Consider the following 15379-nt stretch of genomic DNA (forward strand, 5'->3'; position numbering starts at 1 on the left):
AAACATATTAATACATGACAGAAAAGTAGACATGTGCAACATATGGCTGTGTCTTCATTTATGCCAGATTACCATTTGGTACATTACCATTTTGTTCGACCACTATGCAATACAAATTTATACCCGAGCAAGCACAGGCACAAGCACATTTCTGTCAAGTTTGCCAGAGTGCAGGATGCTGCATTCAAGCCGACTTCACATCAGCTGAAAAAGTACAAATAATATCTGTTTAGGTATTGTCAGAGTAACAGAGAGATGAGCAGCATCTCACAGAGCAGAAAATCTACTAGTATAAGGTTAACATTAAAACTGGGGATGAAAAGTTATATTTACATGAGACATTTGCATCGTGTGAGTATGGGTTTTGATTCACTTACAAGTGCCTTAAAGATGCATCATTGAATCAACAATCTAAATCAAGCCAGTAAATCAGTGTCTGTAGGGTAAAGAGCAACAAAGCATCCTCCTCCCTCTATATCCCTCTGTCCCCATCAGAGTAATAAAGGCTTTCAGTCTTTCCTCTAACTCTGTGGGGAATCTCATGTAACGTGTTCATGTAAACAGTTAAAATGTATCTAGAGTAGAGGGGAGATGGGCAAAAAACCAGAAAACTTTCATATTAAACACAATTTCACACACACATAGGAGAAAATAATTCAGAAAAGCCAAGTTAAGATTACAGACATAGCTGCCTAGATTGCCTAAATGAGACAATATGTATTATCTCATCTGGCAGTTTAGCATGACTGAAATGAAACATAATTTGCAATTGACGCCAACTGGCAGGAGACAAATGTTCATGGTAATCTTTGTGTTTTATTAAGAAAGTTCTTCTGTCTTAAATTACACGGAAAATGGATTGGAGGCTTTTGGTCTAAAAAGTACAAGGGTTGCAGATGCTACCCTGAGCTGTTAACTCATAGAAAAATGTGTCTTGAGTTTTTACAATTTAAAAGGACAAATCTAAAATTATGCCAGGTCAAATTGTCTACCCAGTACCTCTGTCTCCAAGAGCAGCCAAAAGCAGATGTCTGGGGAAGAGCATGAGAATAGTGTAATCATTTAGTCATACTTTCCCCAAATACGCTTGTCTCCAATAATTTGCAGCTCAGGGACTTCCAAAGCCAGAGGTCATGCTTATGTATTTAATAATCCCTCACAGACTCTTTTTTCCATTAATTTTGTCCAGTTTCACTTCAATTGGTATAAATTTTCAGTATCCACAACATCCTGTGGAGTTACACAACTTAATATATGTGCATGACAAAATTCCTCTTTTTACTATTCCAAACCCAACACCTGCTAGTTTCATTTTCATGCTCATTAGCTCTTGTACTGGGAGAGAAAATGAACAACTTATCCCTAAGCTCCTCACAACACTATTCATGTTTTTATAAAAGTACCATCACATCCCAGTTGTCTCTTCTCTTCACCAATTTAACTGCTGAAGAGAGTCATAGAGCTGAAAAGAAGATCCTCATCACGTCAGTAAGTATGAAGAGGATCCCATTCTGTTTCATTCTACATCATTAGAGCATCAAGACAAATACATTCTTAGCTGGACAAACAAAATAGATGTGAAGTAATGAAAGGTAACCCAAAGAAAAGCAACAAAAATAACTGATGTACAAAACTCAGTGCCTGTTAAGTGAAAAAAAGCAGGCTATTATAGCTAAAAAAATACAACATACAAAAAAGAATTACTTGCTTTGTCCTAGACAGATGTAGAATGAGCAACGGTAGTATTAAATTACTACAAGAAAGGAATTAACTGGATAAGACACAAAGAAAATTTTCACATGTCATGACGATGTAAGGGAGACCACTGAGTTCCTTAGAACAAGTCACAGATGACAGATACGGATGATCCTAATCTGAGGCAGAAGAATGGGGTAGATGATGCCATAAGGTCTCTTCTAGTCCTATCTTTGTATGATCTTCTTGGGATGTCAGGTGGAATCTCTTCCTCTCAATGATTTAACAACAGCAAAATAAAAAAGTGGGAGGAGTGGAAGGTTAAATGGAGCTACAGGGTTGACTGCTCTGGAAAATAAGAAGTTACAACCTGCTTACAAATAAATTATTTGTTGAGACCCTTTCCTTGCCCAACTCCAAGGAACCTGTAGAAAGAATGAGGGACCACCAGCCAGGAGCTGGAGAAATTTTGCTGAAAACGTGGACTTCTATTCTTTGACCTTGCCTGGAGATTCTTTAAATCTGCTTGGGAAGCGGAGGCATACTATGCAGAGTACACACATGAGTATGTGAGACAGCCCCAGTGTACTCTTAAGGATTGTTTACCTACTGTGCAATGCATGCAGTGAGCAACAGAAAAACAAAGTAAATTGTTGATACAGGCTAGTCAAACACCAAAAAATTGGACTATTCCTAAAGCTCTGTTTTAGACAGGACCTTCACTCTTTCATGCTAACATGTACCACTTTTGCAGTAACCAAGCTCAAGAAAGGCTGGATATTTCCACACTCCAAATTCAGCTGCGATAAAAGGCAAGCTCTAATTCAAGCTGCCAGGGCTGTCATGGAATGCGGTCTGGGCCACTTAGATGTAAAGATTGGTTGAAGGTAATTGCACTGATCTTATGCAGTCATGATCATGACTAATGATTGAATAAACATGTATACACAACACAAACCAACCTCATCCACATTCTTGCAAACTGGATACCTCTACTAAATGATCTACCAACTCAGCAGTGCAATCAGCTGGGCAGTCTGTGGAATATCTTATATGCCAGCTGTCATGTACTATGTCTATTAGTACCTTTAAAAGCCCCAAAAACAGAGAAAAATGAGACTTTGTTAACTCCTCAAAGGGAAACCATACCAGAGAAAAACTAGCTGGAGAAAAATCAATGCACAAAGATAGAGAGAGAAAGAGAGAGAGATATGAGATGTAAGAATGCATGAAACTTTTACTATTATGCCGTATTCATCCCACCACTTATGTTAACTTAAAATGATTTTCTAAGAGCACAGAATCATATCCACAAATATGACTGAATATAAAATTAAAATATATGCTACTATTTCAAATTTATGCAAAATAAAAGAATACATTACAATATTAAAACTAGAACTTACATTTAAATTTTTCTTGTAAACTTTAAATTACTCAGACCTGCCTGTGCAAAACGGCATTCAGGTTTTATCAGGTGGCTATTCTGAAATAGTTACAATTGCCAAAATTTTCATGATGACTATGAATACCTACTGCCTTATTTTCTGAAAAAAATTCATAGAAGGCTGCAAGAACTGGAATATTTGCACAAGATATTCTCAAATTATTTTTTTTATTTATTTCAAGCATATTTATATTTCAAGCTTATTTCAGTATGTACTATTTATCAGTATTAACAGTTGTGCAGAAAGATGCTGCCATTCTTTAAACAAAAGAACTCTGTTGAGGTACTCTGTACAAATACTGCTTTAGTTGTCATGACTGTCACTCACTCTCCCTCATGGGAATAGAGAAGAGAATCAGAAAAGGGAAAATTAGAAAACTCATGACACTTTAATAGGTAAAGCAAAAGCCATGCACTTAAGCAAAGCAAAACAGGGAATTGAACTAATGCTTCACATGGGCAGGCCAGTGCTCATCAATCACCAGCAGAGCAGCTCATCAATCACTAGTAGAGCTCCATCACAGGTAAAAGTGACTTGGGAAGACAAACGTCATCACTGTGATCCCCTTCTTCTTCTTCTTCCCCTAGCTTTATTACTGAGCATAACGCTGGTTTCACACCATAGGACTTGGTGTGAAACATCCCTAGAGCCAGTTGTGGTCAGGTATCATGGCTGCGTCTCCTTCCGACTTCTTGTTCACCCCAGTCTATTTGCTATCAGAGCATGAGAAGCTGAAAGTCCTTGACTTGGTGCAACTACACCTCAGCAACAACAAAAACATCACTGTGCTATCAACATCAGTCTCACACTAAACTCAAAACATAGGACTATATCAGCTATTAGGAAGGAAAATAACTAACTCAGCTGAAATCAGAACATCAGCAAACTCCTAATATCTGATAGAATATGTACTCTTATCTGCAGCACCTTCTCTTCTGCAGGTACTTTAACAGCAGGAACAGTAACTATATTTACAACACTGTACATATATATGACTTATTAAACATTAAATAAAAAACCTCACCCTTTTATATGAAAGTATTTTTGGCAGAGCCTTCCCTCCACACACTTACTGTTTGCAGATGATGTATCGAAGTAATACACACATGCTAAGAGACAAAACAAGAGTACATAACCATTAAAGACAAATGTATCTACCAACATATAATACTGGTGTATTATCACCACCACACACTTCAGTGATGAGGTCAGGTTTAGACAAATGAAAGTTCAATGAAAAGTCTGGAAAACTTGTTTACAATGATCCCAGACAAAAGCCTTGCAAGCTGCAATTCACTGACCTATGTAAACTGATTTGGCTTTCAGATAATCTCCCAGTGAATACTATTGCAAAATCTATAAACACAGATGGCACCAACTGGCACCCTATCTGCAATTTCAGCAGAAGATCAAATAAATACAGAAGATCAAATAAATACAGAGACTGAATTTATCTTCCCACATCACAGGTAATTCTTTCCAAACAGGTTTAAGGGATTATCATTGAAAGCTGAACCAAGAAAGTCCTGTCATGGCTAACCGAAGTCTCAACCACCCTGAGAAGTCACACTGCTCAAACAAAACAGATTTTAAAACTGTATGGCTTTTAATAAAGTAATGCAACATTCAATTCAGACCAGGCTCTGGTTATAATTGCTACAATCACAATATTGACCATTTCTATTAGCAGTAAACTCACAGGATTTTCTCCTAAAGCACCCTTACAGAAAAACTTACTTGGGATCAAGAGGGATGAAAAGGCTGGCAAGCTACCGTCAAACTTTAAGGTAAAGTATCAGTTGTACTATTAAGGCGTAGTATATTATTTTATCTACAAAACTTACTGCTACTGATCTGGAACAGAATGACAAGATTGATACTTATTGCTGAATTTCAGAAATTATGTACTATAAAGGCATATATGTATGCAATATCAGGCATCAGCAAGCATGAAGATCACTTAGTCAACTCTAAAGCTACTACTGTTTGTATAATTAAAATCCAAAACATATTCATCAGTAAGATGTAAGATACCACATAGAATGCCTCGGTCCAAAAATACCTTTACCATCTTTAAGATGACATTAAGTATTAAGACAAAGAAGACTGAAAATACAGCAGTGACACCAATGACAAAGGAGACGGAACAGCTGTTTCAGCAATATTGCTTCATTGATTGTTTCTCAGCAGTAGAAACTATTAAAGGTGAAAAAAATCAGCTAAAATAAGCCTTCCTTGTGTGTCTGGGTTCATTATAGTACTCTCAGTGTCTGAAACACAAAATTATGCTTTCTTCAAGACATTTTTGCTCTTTTTATGATATTTCATTCTCATGGTTTATCATTTAGTTCATGTGTTTTCCCCAAAGGCTTCAGAGAAACCCTTAAAGAAACCCCAACCAACAACATCTAAAACAAAATACATAAGAAGTGTTTTAGGGAACAAATTGCAGCAGCATTTCTCTCATGCATCAATGTCTCAGATATTCTGGATTCTCCTTTGAAGAATCCACATCTAACTTTAGAGCTCCAAACTGAAAAAGACAGTATGATTATGAGAACCAGAAGACAATGAGAACCGGAGAAAATAATTTTTAGCAAAAGACCATGCTTTTTTTGGTTTTTTGTTTGATTTTTTAAATTACATTAGTGAATCAGAAACTGGAACCTACTGATTATGTGAACAGCACAACAGTCCCTAAATATCTTTTGCTGTGATTTATTTATACTCAATCATGGATACATACTGGAAGTGTCCAACTGCTACGTATATTGCCACAGTTCAGAATTTCAGATACGCTCCTGATCCATTCACATAGATCAGGTACATTTGCAATCAGCTGTTTGCTGTTGCAGCAAATTTATAATTTAATTAATTTTCCACTGTAAAAATAAACTGCATTTAGTTTTCTTTGGAATTACCTACCACAAAAATGTCTTTTAGGAAAATACTTCTAGGAAAATTGATTAACTGTTGTTGAAATACTTATTCATGGTTAATGTCTCACCTGCTAGAGTTGTAAAGCGAAACAAAGGCAAATTAAAAAGAAATATAGACCTCAGATCTGCAGGTTTTTCCCAAAATGCCTCACCTTCTGTCAGCAGTACAACATGAAAATATCACTTTTCTTACAAGACAGTAAAACAGTACTTGTTTAGAAAACTTTCACAGTATCTGGCCACATCTCCTGAGCAATTTTAAAAGGCAAGGGATAACAATACTATTTTTTTAAACTGGGCTTTACAAATGACTTACATTCAGCTTTATTCCAATTCATCCATATGTAGGACAGTGATTTTGGAAAAATGCATCCTGTTAGTTCCACTTTCCCAAGGCAGATTTTAGGCACTACAGCTCAGGAGTATCCTGTCAATTTTCAAGAAAGATAAAGAGATAGAAGGGAAAGCTGAAAAGCCAGAAGGGAAAAGTCTTTCATATTATTTTAACAGACTTGTCAACTACATCAGCAATTGTCTTTGCATCAAAAAAGGGCTCTGAGAATCAGTAACATCTTCCAGCAACTTGCCACTTGTTCCCAAATGAGTTCAAAATGCTGACTCCCCCAAAAATTATTTATCATGTAGGCAGAAAGCAGCAGAATGGGAACTCTTGAGAGGGAAGGGAGGTACTGAAAACACAGAGGAAAGCAGGACAAAGGAAGACACAGAAAGCCCTTATTCACAGGGAAGGAATGGGGACATAAAACTGTTTCTCTTATTGCTACCAGCAGTGAGAAGCTGAGCACTGCTCTCCTTCCTACAGGCTGGATGGTGTGAAGGATCAGCCAACAAGAGGAGCTGTGTGTGCTTGTGCCTGGGCACAAACACACAAACACACACCTGTGTGTAGGAAGTGAGGACAGTTAGGGACAGCAGGGCAGCCGTCACCCTCCCACTTTAAGCTTTAATAAATAGCTCTGAGGCAAACAGCAGCTTCACCAGGGGCTATTTCTATGTCGACAGACTCTTTCCTTTTAGTCTTTTAACAAGCTAGTTTAAGATGCTGAGGGTAAAATTCCCAGAAACTGTTTTCTTGCCTGATTTTTTTTCCTTCTGATTTGCAGAAATCTTACATTAGCTAGGAGCTGCCATCCTGTGTTCAACACGTCCCCTGCATTGCAACCACCACTTCTCTTTTACTGGGGAGCCCTCCAATGGGTACTCAATGTCTAACAGAGTAGAACCTTCTGGAAACACAAATTTTGATGAATAATAATTCTGTTCTCCAACACACTCAAATAATGAAGCATTTCATTTTCATGTAATTATTATTGAAACAGCAATGTTCACATCATATGCAAAATAAAACACCAAGTTTCTTGCCTGGTTGCCAACTTAACAGTCACCTGTAGCGCAGTCAGGTTCTGCTGATGCAACAACACATAGCAGTTAATAAGTCATTGTCCTATTGTATTATAGAACACCACAAGCAATCTTCACAGCTACAAGCTAGAACACGAAAAAGGATCATGGCAATTATTGGCTTCCTTTCAGTCTTTGCCAGCAGTACTTCTGATCCTAACTTACCAGCCCAGCACAATCAAGACTGTCTTAGAAGATGTGGAGGAATGATGCTTTGATTAAATAAGTAATAAAAATAACTGTAACATTCTTACACAGCAATGCTGCATCCATTCCCAGGGATTCACAGTTGTAAAAGAAAATGACACACTACTACTATTTGCCTGACGTGTGGGTACATCATCGTGCAAACATTTCCCAGAATGCTTAATAAAAACAGACGATTAACTAAAAAAAAGATAAAGTGGGCAATTTCCTCCATACTGATTAAACCCACTGTATGACTCAGAGGGAGAAATCCTGTGAAGAAAGCAGTGCTGTGATTAAAGCTGGAGTGGCTGCAACTAGCATATGGAATGAAAAACTGAGCAATGGTCCCATGAAACCATATCTGAGATAAAACCATTTCATTAATAACCATCTTAACAGTCTGCCTATACCCTGACCTAACAATGCATGAACATGGATAGAATACTCAAGAACATCCCAGAGATTAATTTGGTTTATATTTTTGTAGTATGTTTGGTTTAGAAAAAATAAAATGTAATGTCACTGACATTTCCCAGTTAGCCACTCTCTGTGCACAGCATAAATTTAGGTCTCTATGAATTACCATAAGGAGCATAAGGTTTCTGCCACCAAAGCAAACCCATTGAAAACAACAGGGCCCCTTGCAGGTATGAGCTTGAGCAGTCAGAACCCACTGCAGGATTGGGACCAAGGAGACATCTTCATTAAGGGATCAGTAATGGTGCCTAAAACTGTTTCCCTAAGAAAGGCAAACCTTGTTATTAACATATATAATATTTTCTTCTGGATGAGGTCAGCTGGATCTCTGTAATTGTGCTCATTTATTCCTACTTATACATCTCTCATTAGGATGCACACATTCGCAGGGACTCATCTGCTTAGTTCTGGCTTGGTGTAAACTTACTGTGATGGTGCAACGCTGCTGCTCTGCCACCAGGTACTGGCAGCGTGTGCACTTGTCTGGACACGGCACTGCCAGCCCATTCTGTTTTACTTGATGTTGCTCCAGCACACCCACAACTTCTGAATTATGGGATCCAATCTCACCGGTGTGTTACTGGGTGCCTTTGGAGTGACACCTAAACTACCAAAAAAATTGCACCAGTAACCTGTGCCACCTACTTCCTGCCTTTCCTTGAAGGGCCCTAAAAACTAAAATACACACATACATACACGCAGACACACACATCCCTCCCTCAAAAACTGGTCCCAGAAACACGACGGGTATGAAGAACTCGTGTCAGCGATGCGAATGCACCCACGTGAGCTTTGAACTGCCGCTCCCAGAGGCAGCTCGCGGAAAGTCAAGAAGCTCCCGTGCCCGCGGGGAGAGGCTGCAGGTGCCCGGGCCAGGGCGGCCAGGGCGGCCAGGGCAGCCAGGAGCGGCCCGCCTCCCGCTACCCGTCCCGCACGAAGCCGACCGGGGCCCCCCGACGGGCGGTGCCCGCCCGGCCCCGCCCTGCTCCTCGGGGCGCGGAGGGAGCGCGGCCGCCCCGCGGTGCCGGACGTGTGCGCGGAGCACGGCCAGGCGCCGCGGAACCCCTCCCGCTGGCCGGAGAGATCCGCGTCCCGCCGGGAGCGGGGCTCGGCAAGACCGCCGCGCGGGAGGGAGGGGAGCGGGGAAGGAGGGAGCGAGGGAAGGAGGCAGCCTGGCGGCCGCGGGCGCCTCGCCGGGTCGCGCCCTAGGTCCCCGCCGCGCTCCCCGCGGGGAAGGCGCCCGGGCGCCGTCCCGCTCCGCCGCTGCCCCGGCGATCGCCGGGCGGCTCTCGCCGGTGCCACAGCCCCGTCCGTGCCGCCACCTCCGCGCTGTGCCCCGTCCCGCCGCGACTGTTCCCCGGCCTGTCCCTAAGGCTACAGCCCTGGCCCAGGAGAAGCAGCAGCCCGGCCGCCGCTCCTGCAATGAATGGAAGCACAGCCAGCGGTCCCGGTCCTCCCTCCCGTCCTCCCAATCCCGCACAACTTCAGCGGTGCCGCTGCCTCACCGCTGCCAGGCAGAGGCGGCTCCTCCGCGCTCGGGCTCCGCTCTCGCCGCCGCCTCCGGCCCGCGCCCCGCCGGGCTCACCCTCCTCCGCTCCCGCCGCGACCATGCACCGAGGGAGGAGGAATGGGATCCCGGCGAGGGCCGACCCGGCCGCCCCCAGCCGGAGGGAGGGAGCCGCGGCGAGGGGCGGGGAGGGCCGGGACGCGGGCGCCCTGCCCTGCCCAGGACCGGCCCCCTCAGGCTGACGTCCCCCGCTCCCACATCGCCGGCCGCGGGGAAGCGCCCAGAGCGGGGCCGGGCGGGAGCCTGGCCGGGGCGTGGAGGCACCGCGGCCATGGGCGGGCTGGCGTGCCCCGGTCGCTATCTCAGCCGGGGAGAGAGGCTCTGGAAATAGCCCAAATAACCGCTGCCCCGCCATCCTGGCGTTTGAATTACCAATGTCCAAGGGTTCTCCATCTGCCTCGTCCGACATACAGGCTGAGAACGGACCGGGCAGCACAACTGGCAGTGTCAGGCCCGGTACTGCCTAATGCACGTCGCATCACAGTCTGCCCCACCGGACCTAGCCATAGTGGATGCACTGAATGGGAAGCAGGAGTGGTAAACAGCAACTCCTCCTATCCAAAAATTCCTCTTGGTGTAGACCTTCAGAAATACAATTTATATTGCAAGAGAATGTCTAAAAAGTCTACAATGCTTCCGTTTTCAAACTTTTCCCCCTCAGAACAAATAATTTCCCACCGATACCCCTTTAAAATCATATTTAACACTCTTCCAGTTTCAAAGCAACACTCTGATGACCCAGGCTTTTCCAGAACTTTGTAATTTTTAAAGTATCTTGAGGTGTCCAATGCCAAGCACATACGTGTCTACAAGCAGTGACACTCATTTAAAGCATCTGCAGGGAAAATTAAGGTTTAGGCTTGGACATGTCTCTGCATGCCTCTGCTATCCCACACTGTTGCACCCTTGTGTAATATGCTGCTCGTTGTAAGTGGATGACAGGTGTCTAACTTCATACAGCTCATCTCAGTGTCAGCTTCACTTGCTAGATTGCAGCTGGCTGTTGCAACAGATAAAACCAGCTGCTAAGTTGGTCAATAAAATAAATCACTTTGGGTATCTCAGGGACATAAATGAAGTGCTACACCAGTGCAAAATTTGATTTGCTGCAGCTAAAGCTGTCTTTCTGAAAAAAAGCAAGGAGTTGTCTTTTCACTGCTATCGGAACAGTATCTTTCACAAACACTAGATTTACTTGAAGCTATGGCTTTTGACTAAATTATCTTTTTACTGACATGATACAGAGCAGGCTGATCAGTGCAGGCTGATCCTGTTGACTGCTTGGGACTCCAAAGTCTTCAACTCTGCAAGAGCACATTCCATCTGACTGGATTCAGTTGCTGGATCTGTGCTTTTTTAATAGGTGTCTGCTGCTCAGAACACCAAAAGCCAGAAAATGATCTCCCAGGTACATAGGCTGAGGAAGAAAAAACAAATACAAAACTCCAAGAATTATGTTCCTATGCCAAAACCAAGAAAAACATAAGCAACTCTCAACACTTACTGAAAAGAGAGCATATGCTTTCATGTCTGATTATTGTCCAAACTTCTGTCCTTACATTACTTTTCCTCTTTCTGGACAAGTCATCAAATGAAACATTCTAAAAAAAGTTTTATTAGAGACATTTTTGAATGTTCCCATTAGAGAGTCTGAAAATCCATTTTTTACAAAATAAGGGTGTCTTTGTAAAGCTGAACTTTCTGTGACCTTTGAGAGCAGCTACTTTAACATACAATAGGAGACAACTCAATAGGTCTGTCCAAAAATAAACATGTCTTTAAAGAATATTTTAACCCTAGAGACTTCACACAAGTAGCGTACTGACAACATTATTCAATAACACAAAGTTAACATATTAGTCATATTAGTTTTCAGAAAGCTGGAGGCCTTTTGCATTCCACTTTTGGAGTGCACTTTGAGCTAATACCTACAATACATCGGTCTGCTGCTTTTGGATCAGTTTTTTCTGAAATAGATACATGCTCTATGCTGTTTCAAAAAGATAGAACCATGATACTACAACAACAATGTGAAAATAAAAAGTATTAAGTCTATATTGCAAATATGCACGTAGCAAACATCCGTTTTCTCACTATTAACTTTTTAAAAGATTTATTTATTAACTCTTAAAAAGATAAAGTTAAATGCTAATTGATTTAATAAAGCTTAGCTAGAATGAAGAGAAAGAATTATTAAAGCATTCTTACTATCTTCAAATATGATGTCAGCTTTTAAACACAGACACCCACATGTGTCCAAATCACAGTTAACATGACAGCAACTAACAGACTGAATATTAAGAGTGATGTTGTGATGCTTGCTGCAGTAGTGGATCCAGTGACAGCAGCAGCTTTTTCTTCCTTCTCCATTAATTGTTTAAAAATTGTTTGCTATTTAAAAATACACAATAGGGACAATTATACAGTGCTGCTATCAGTAAATGGTAATGTGCAGGCGTAGCCACTGGATAAATAATTACTAATGGGAAAGATGACACCTGATAATAAGCAAATAACCTATGGAACACTGATAAAGTTTTTAAGAAACTTGTTACTGACTTACAGCACTGCAGGTAACACAAAGGGCAACCATGTCTTAGAATATTTTCATTTGGGCTAACAGATAGTCTGACCCCATTGGATTCTGTCTGGTCCACAGCACATATTGTTACAGGTACTCTTTAGTATACTACCTGGATGCTAAAAAGAAAACTTGTGTGGCAAGCTCAGTGCATCGGGTTGTGAGGCTGCACAAGTCTGTGACTTAGAAAAACAGCCATGAGCAGGCAGTTTTCACAAGGAGATAGGAAGCAGCACACTGAAATCCCCTGATGCAGTCTGAAGGCCAAGGATTGTGACCCTGGCAGATCTAAGCATAACATAAAATTTTCTTAATTTGAACACTTCTTTATTTGGAATTGGTGTGAGGAACTTGGTATTTCCTTCTATCCAAGTAGTGGGGTTTTAATGCTAACTAATTATTATATTGTCTTTGATGTGCAGCTCTAAACATTTTTATTTAGCTTATCTTAAGCCCAACTGCACAAACAAATAACTCATCACCAGAACTTAGCACATACGCGTTATCCAAACAGGAAACAGAGACGTCAAAGAAGCACACTTTGGATTAAGTAATATATGAGATGAAAAAGATGATATAATGTTTTTTTACTCTTGTTCACAGATCTTTCCAAGTATTAACTTCATAGGCATTAATTTGTTTAGTCAGTTTTCCTCCCTAAATATTGGTTTACTTATAACCCCAATAGTAATAAGTGATCTCATTTTGCTTGATCGATTTAAATTCTCCATGGACTGTTAGAATGAAGGATTATTTTACCCTGAAATTTCCTGAAGTTCACCTGAACAAATACAGCCTTGGATGTGGCCCAGAAAACATTCTCTGAAGGTTGTAAGAATAGAATATAGACAGGGCAGACAAAACAGGATAGCAGAAAGTACAACCAAAGAGACTACGACATCCAAATAACTAGCAAATAACATACAGGTTGGAAACAAGAACAGAGATTATTTGGCTCAAAATTTTGTTCTCACTTAGCCTGTGAATAGTCACTGGAAACTATTAAAATATTGGATAAGCCACAACAATTTATATATAGAGCCTACAAAAAGCTAAGAATGAACAAAGTGAATATCACGTGTACATACTGGAATTAGTAATTAGGCTAAAGAGCAAATCAATCTCAACTTTTTAAGCTTCAGATATATTCATACCTGATTTGCTCCCTCATTGCACTTACTCTTCTGTTGCTTTTTGTTGTTGATATTTTGGTTTTATTTTTTAAGTGGCTGTTGTTCCAAAATCTTCTCACTGTGGAGGAATGGAATAAATGTTAATATTCTATTCAAATGAATGATGTGACTACAGAAACACACAGGGAAGATTTTTTTGGAGTAAAATAATATTAAAGAAAATGCTGCATTTGGAACTTGTTCCAAAACTCCAAGGAAAATAGGAAAAGAGGAGTTAATAGGCAGAAGATGGTGGGAAATATATAAAAGAGAGGACTCAGCTCTGGAAGAGTGAGGAAATTGAGTTGGGACATGGGTGTTATTTTATTGTGGGTTTTTTGTTCTTCTACTCAAAAGAGAAGTAAGATGTAAAACATCAGCTGAAATAAATCTTCGAGAGAATGTGTCCTTCTCAAGTAACACTTGTTTTCATTTGCAGCTTCAGAAATTTCAGTTTTTCTAAGCACTTAGCTATGATATTTAATTTTTCAGTAATTCATTGCTCTAGTGTCAACTAGTATATGGTGTTACAGAGAAGAATTTATCTCTCTATTATATAGCTGTATCAGTAGGGACAAAAAAAATAAGGAAGACATTTGAAGAATGGGAAAACCCATTTGTTCATACTGGAGACTGCAGGAGCAAACAAGAAAAGAGAAGAGGCTGCAGTTAAGCTAGAGAAGGTCATTCAAAATTATCACTTTATGTTGTAGACAATGAAAAAGGAGCAAGAGCATCCACAGTGCATAACAGCAATACTATATTGAATGTATAGATTTCAGAGAAAAGGACTTTTATAGCTCAGGTCAAAAATAAAGTTAATGTGAGAATGTAGCCATAGATAAAGAAAAATTACTACCTCAAAGTTGTTATGTACACAATCAATGTACAATATCTAGACTTACTGGGATGTGATGACCTAGGGAAAGATCAGTGCTGAGCAGCAGAGAGCATGGAGATGTCTGCAAAGAGAAAGGAAATAGGAAGAAGGTTTGGAAGGAAGGACTGGAAGCTGTCTTAAATCATACTGACTCTGAACTGATTACTCAATTCCAATCTATTCAGAGACATATCTTGAGATTTCCATCTCTACAGAGATGAAGGAGAAAGAAGTCGAGGGTGACTCAGGAAAGCTAGTCTAATAACCTATTTAGATAGGAAGAAGAAGCAAAAGGGACGAAGGACAGGGCTGCTTAAGCCTCCGTGGGAAAGCGATGAATAAAGCACTCTTCCAGACATACAGACCAATGCAAGGCAGCAGCAGGCATTCATCAAAATAAAAACAAATTGAAAAAATAAGGTCAGTTAAAACAGTGTCTCAGAGTCTGAGACCTTTAAAAAGAAAGCAACATGAGAAGAGACAAAGGCTTGTGGTGGGTGTCTGAGATATCTGTTGACCCTGGCTGAGTATTCTGGGGTCTCACATTCCATCTCTGAACCAAGCTTCGTGTTTTGGGAAAACTAATTGTTAAACTAATTTGGGACTCTGCCAATATGGTACAATAGAAGAATCTACCACTGTATTTTAAGAAGGCTTTAATTGAATGCAGACACTGAGACTCGCTGAAGGGATCCAGATTTATCACTTTGCCTAATCTCTATTTTTGAAACACATATTATTGTAACTAGTATGTAAAAAAAAGCCATCTAGCCAAATAAATGCTGCCTGACACAACAGCAGTAACAGCTGTTTTATCTCCCATAATTTGGCGCTGTAGGATAGAGAGTATTTTAAAGTGCACTTTGATGCAGTAATTAATGGGAATTTAAATTATCAGTATCCTTTCAACTAAACAAACCAAGACATCCATTAGGTATAAATAATTAAAGAGGTTGGGTTTTAAATAAGATAGTCAATTATTGAAATTCCCACATTAATAACCAGCTAT

At 40.5% G+C, this 15379-nt stretch overlaps 1 protein-coding gene across 2 annotated transcripts in view; it reads right to left on the minus strand.

Annotated features, from left to right (window-relative positions):
* LHFPL2 (LHFPL tetraspan subfamily member 2) overlaps nucleotides 1-9771 on the minus strand; it is a 116431-nt gene extending 106660 nt beyond the window's left edge. Inside the window, exon 1 of one of the 2 annotated variants that reach the window (XM_066569538.1) lies at nucleotides 9676-9771. The gene's annotated coding sequence lies outside the window, so the exon portion shown is untranslated. The remainder of the gene's footprint in view (nucleotides 1-9675) is intronic. The other variant, XM_066569539.1, reaches the window with a different exon arrangement.
* Between the last annotated feature and the right edge of the window lie 5608 nt (nucleotides 9772-15379).

The sequence above is a fragment of the Molothrus aeneus genome, chromosome Z (genome assembly GCF_037042795.1).
Source record: "Molothrus aeneus isolate 106 chromosome Z, BPBGC_Maene_1.0, whole genome shotgun sequence".
Lineage (NCBI taxonomy): Eukaryota > Metazoa > Chordata > Aves > Passeriformes > Icteridae > Molothrus > Molothrus aeneus.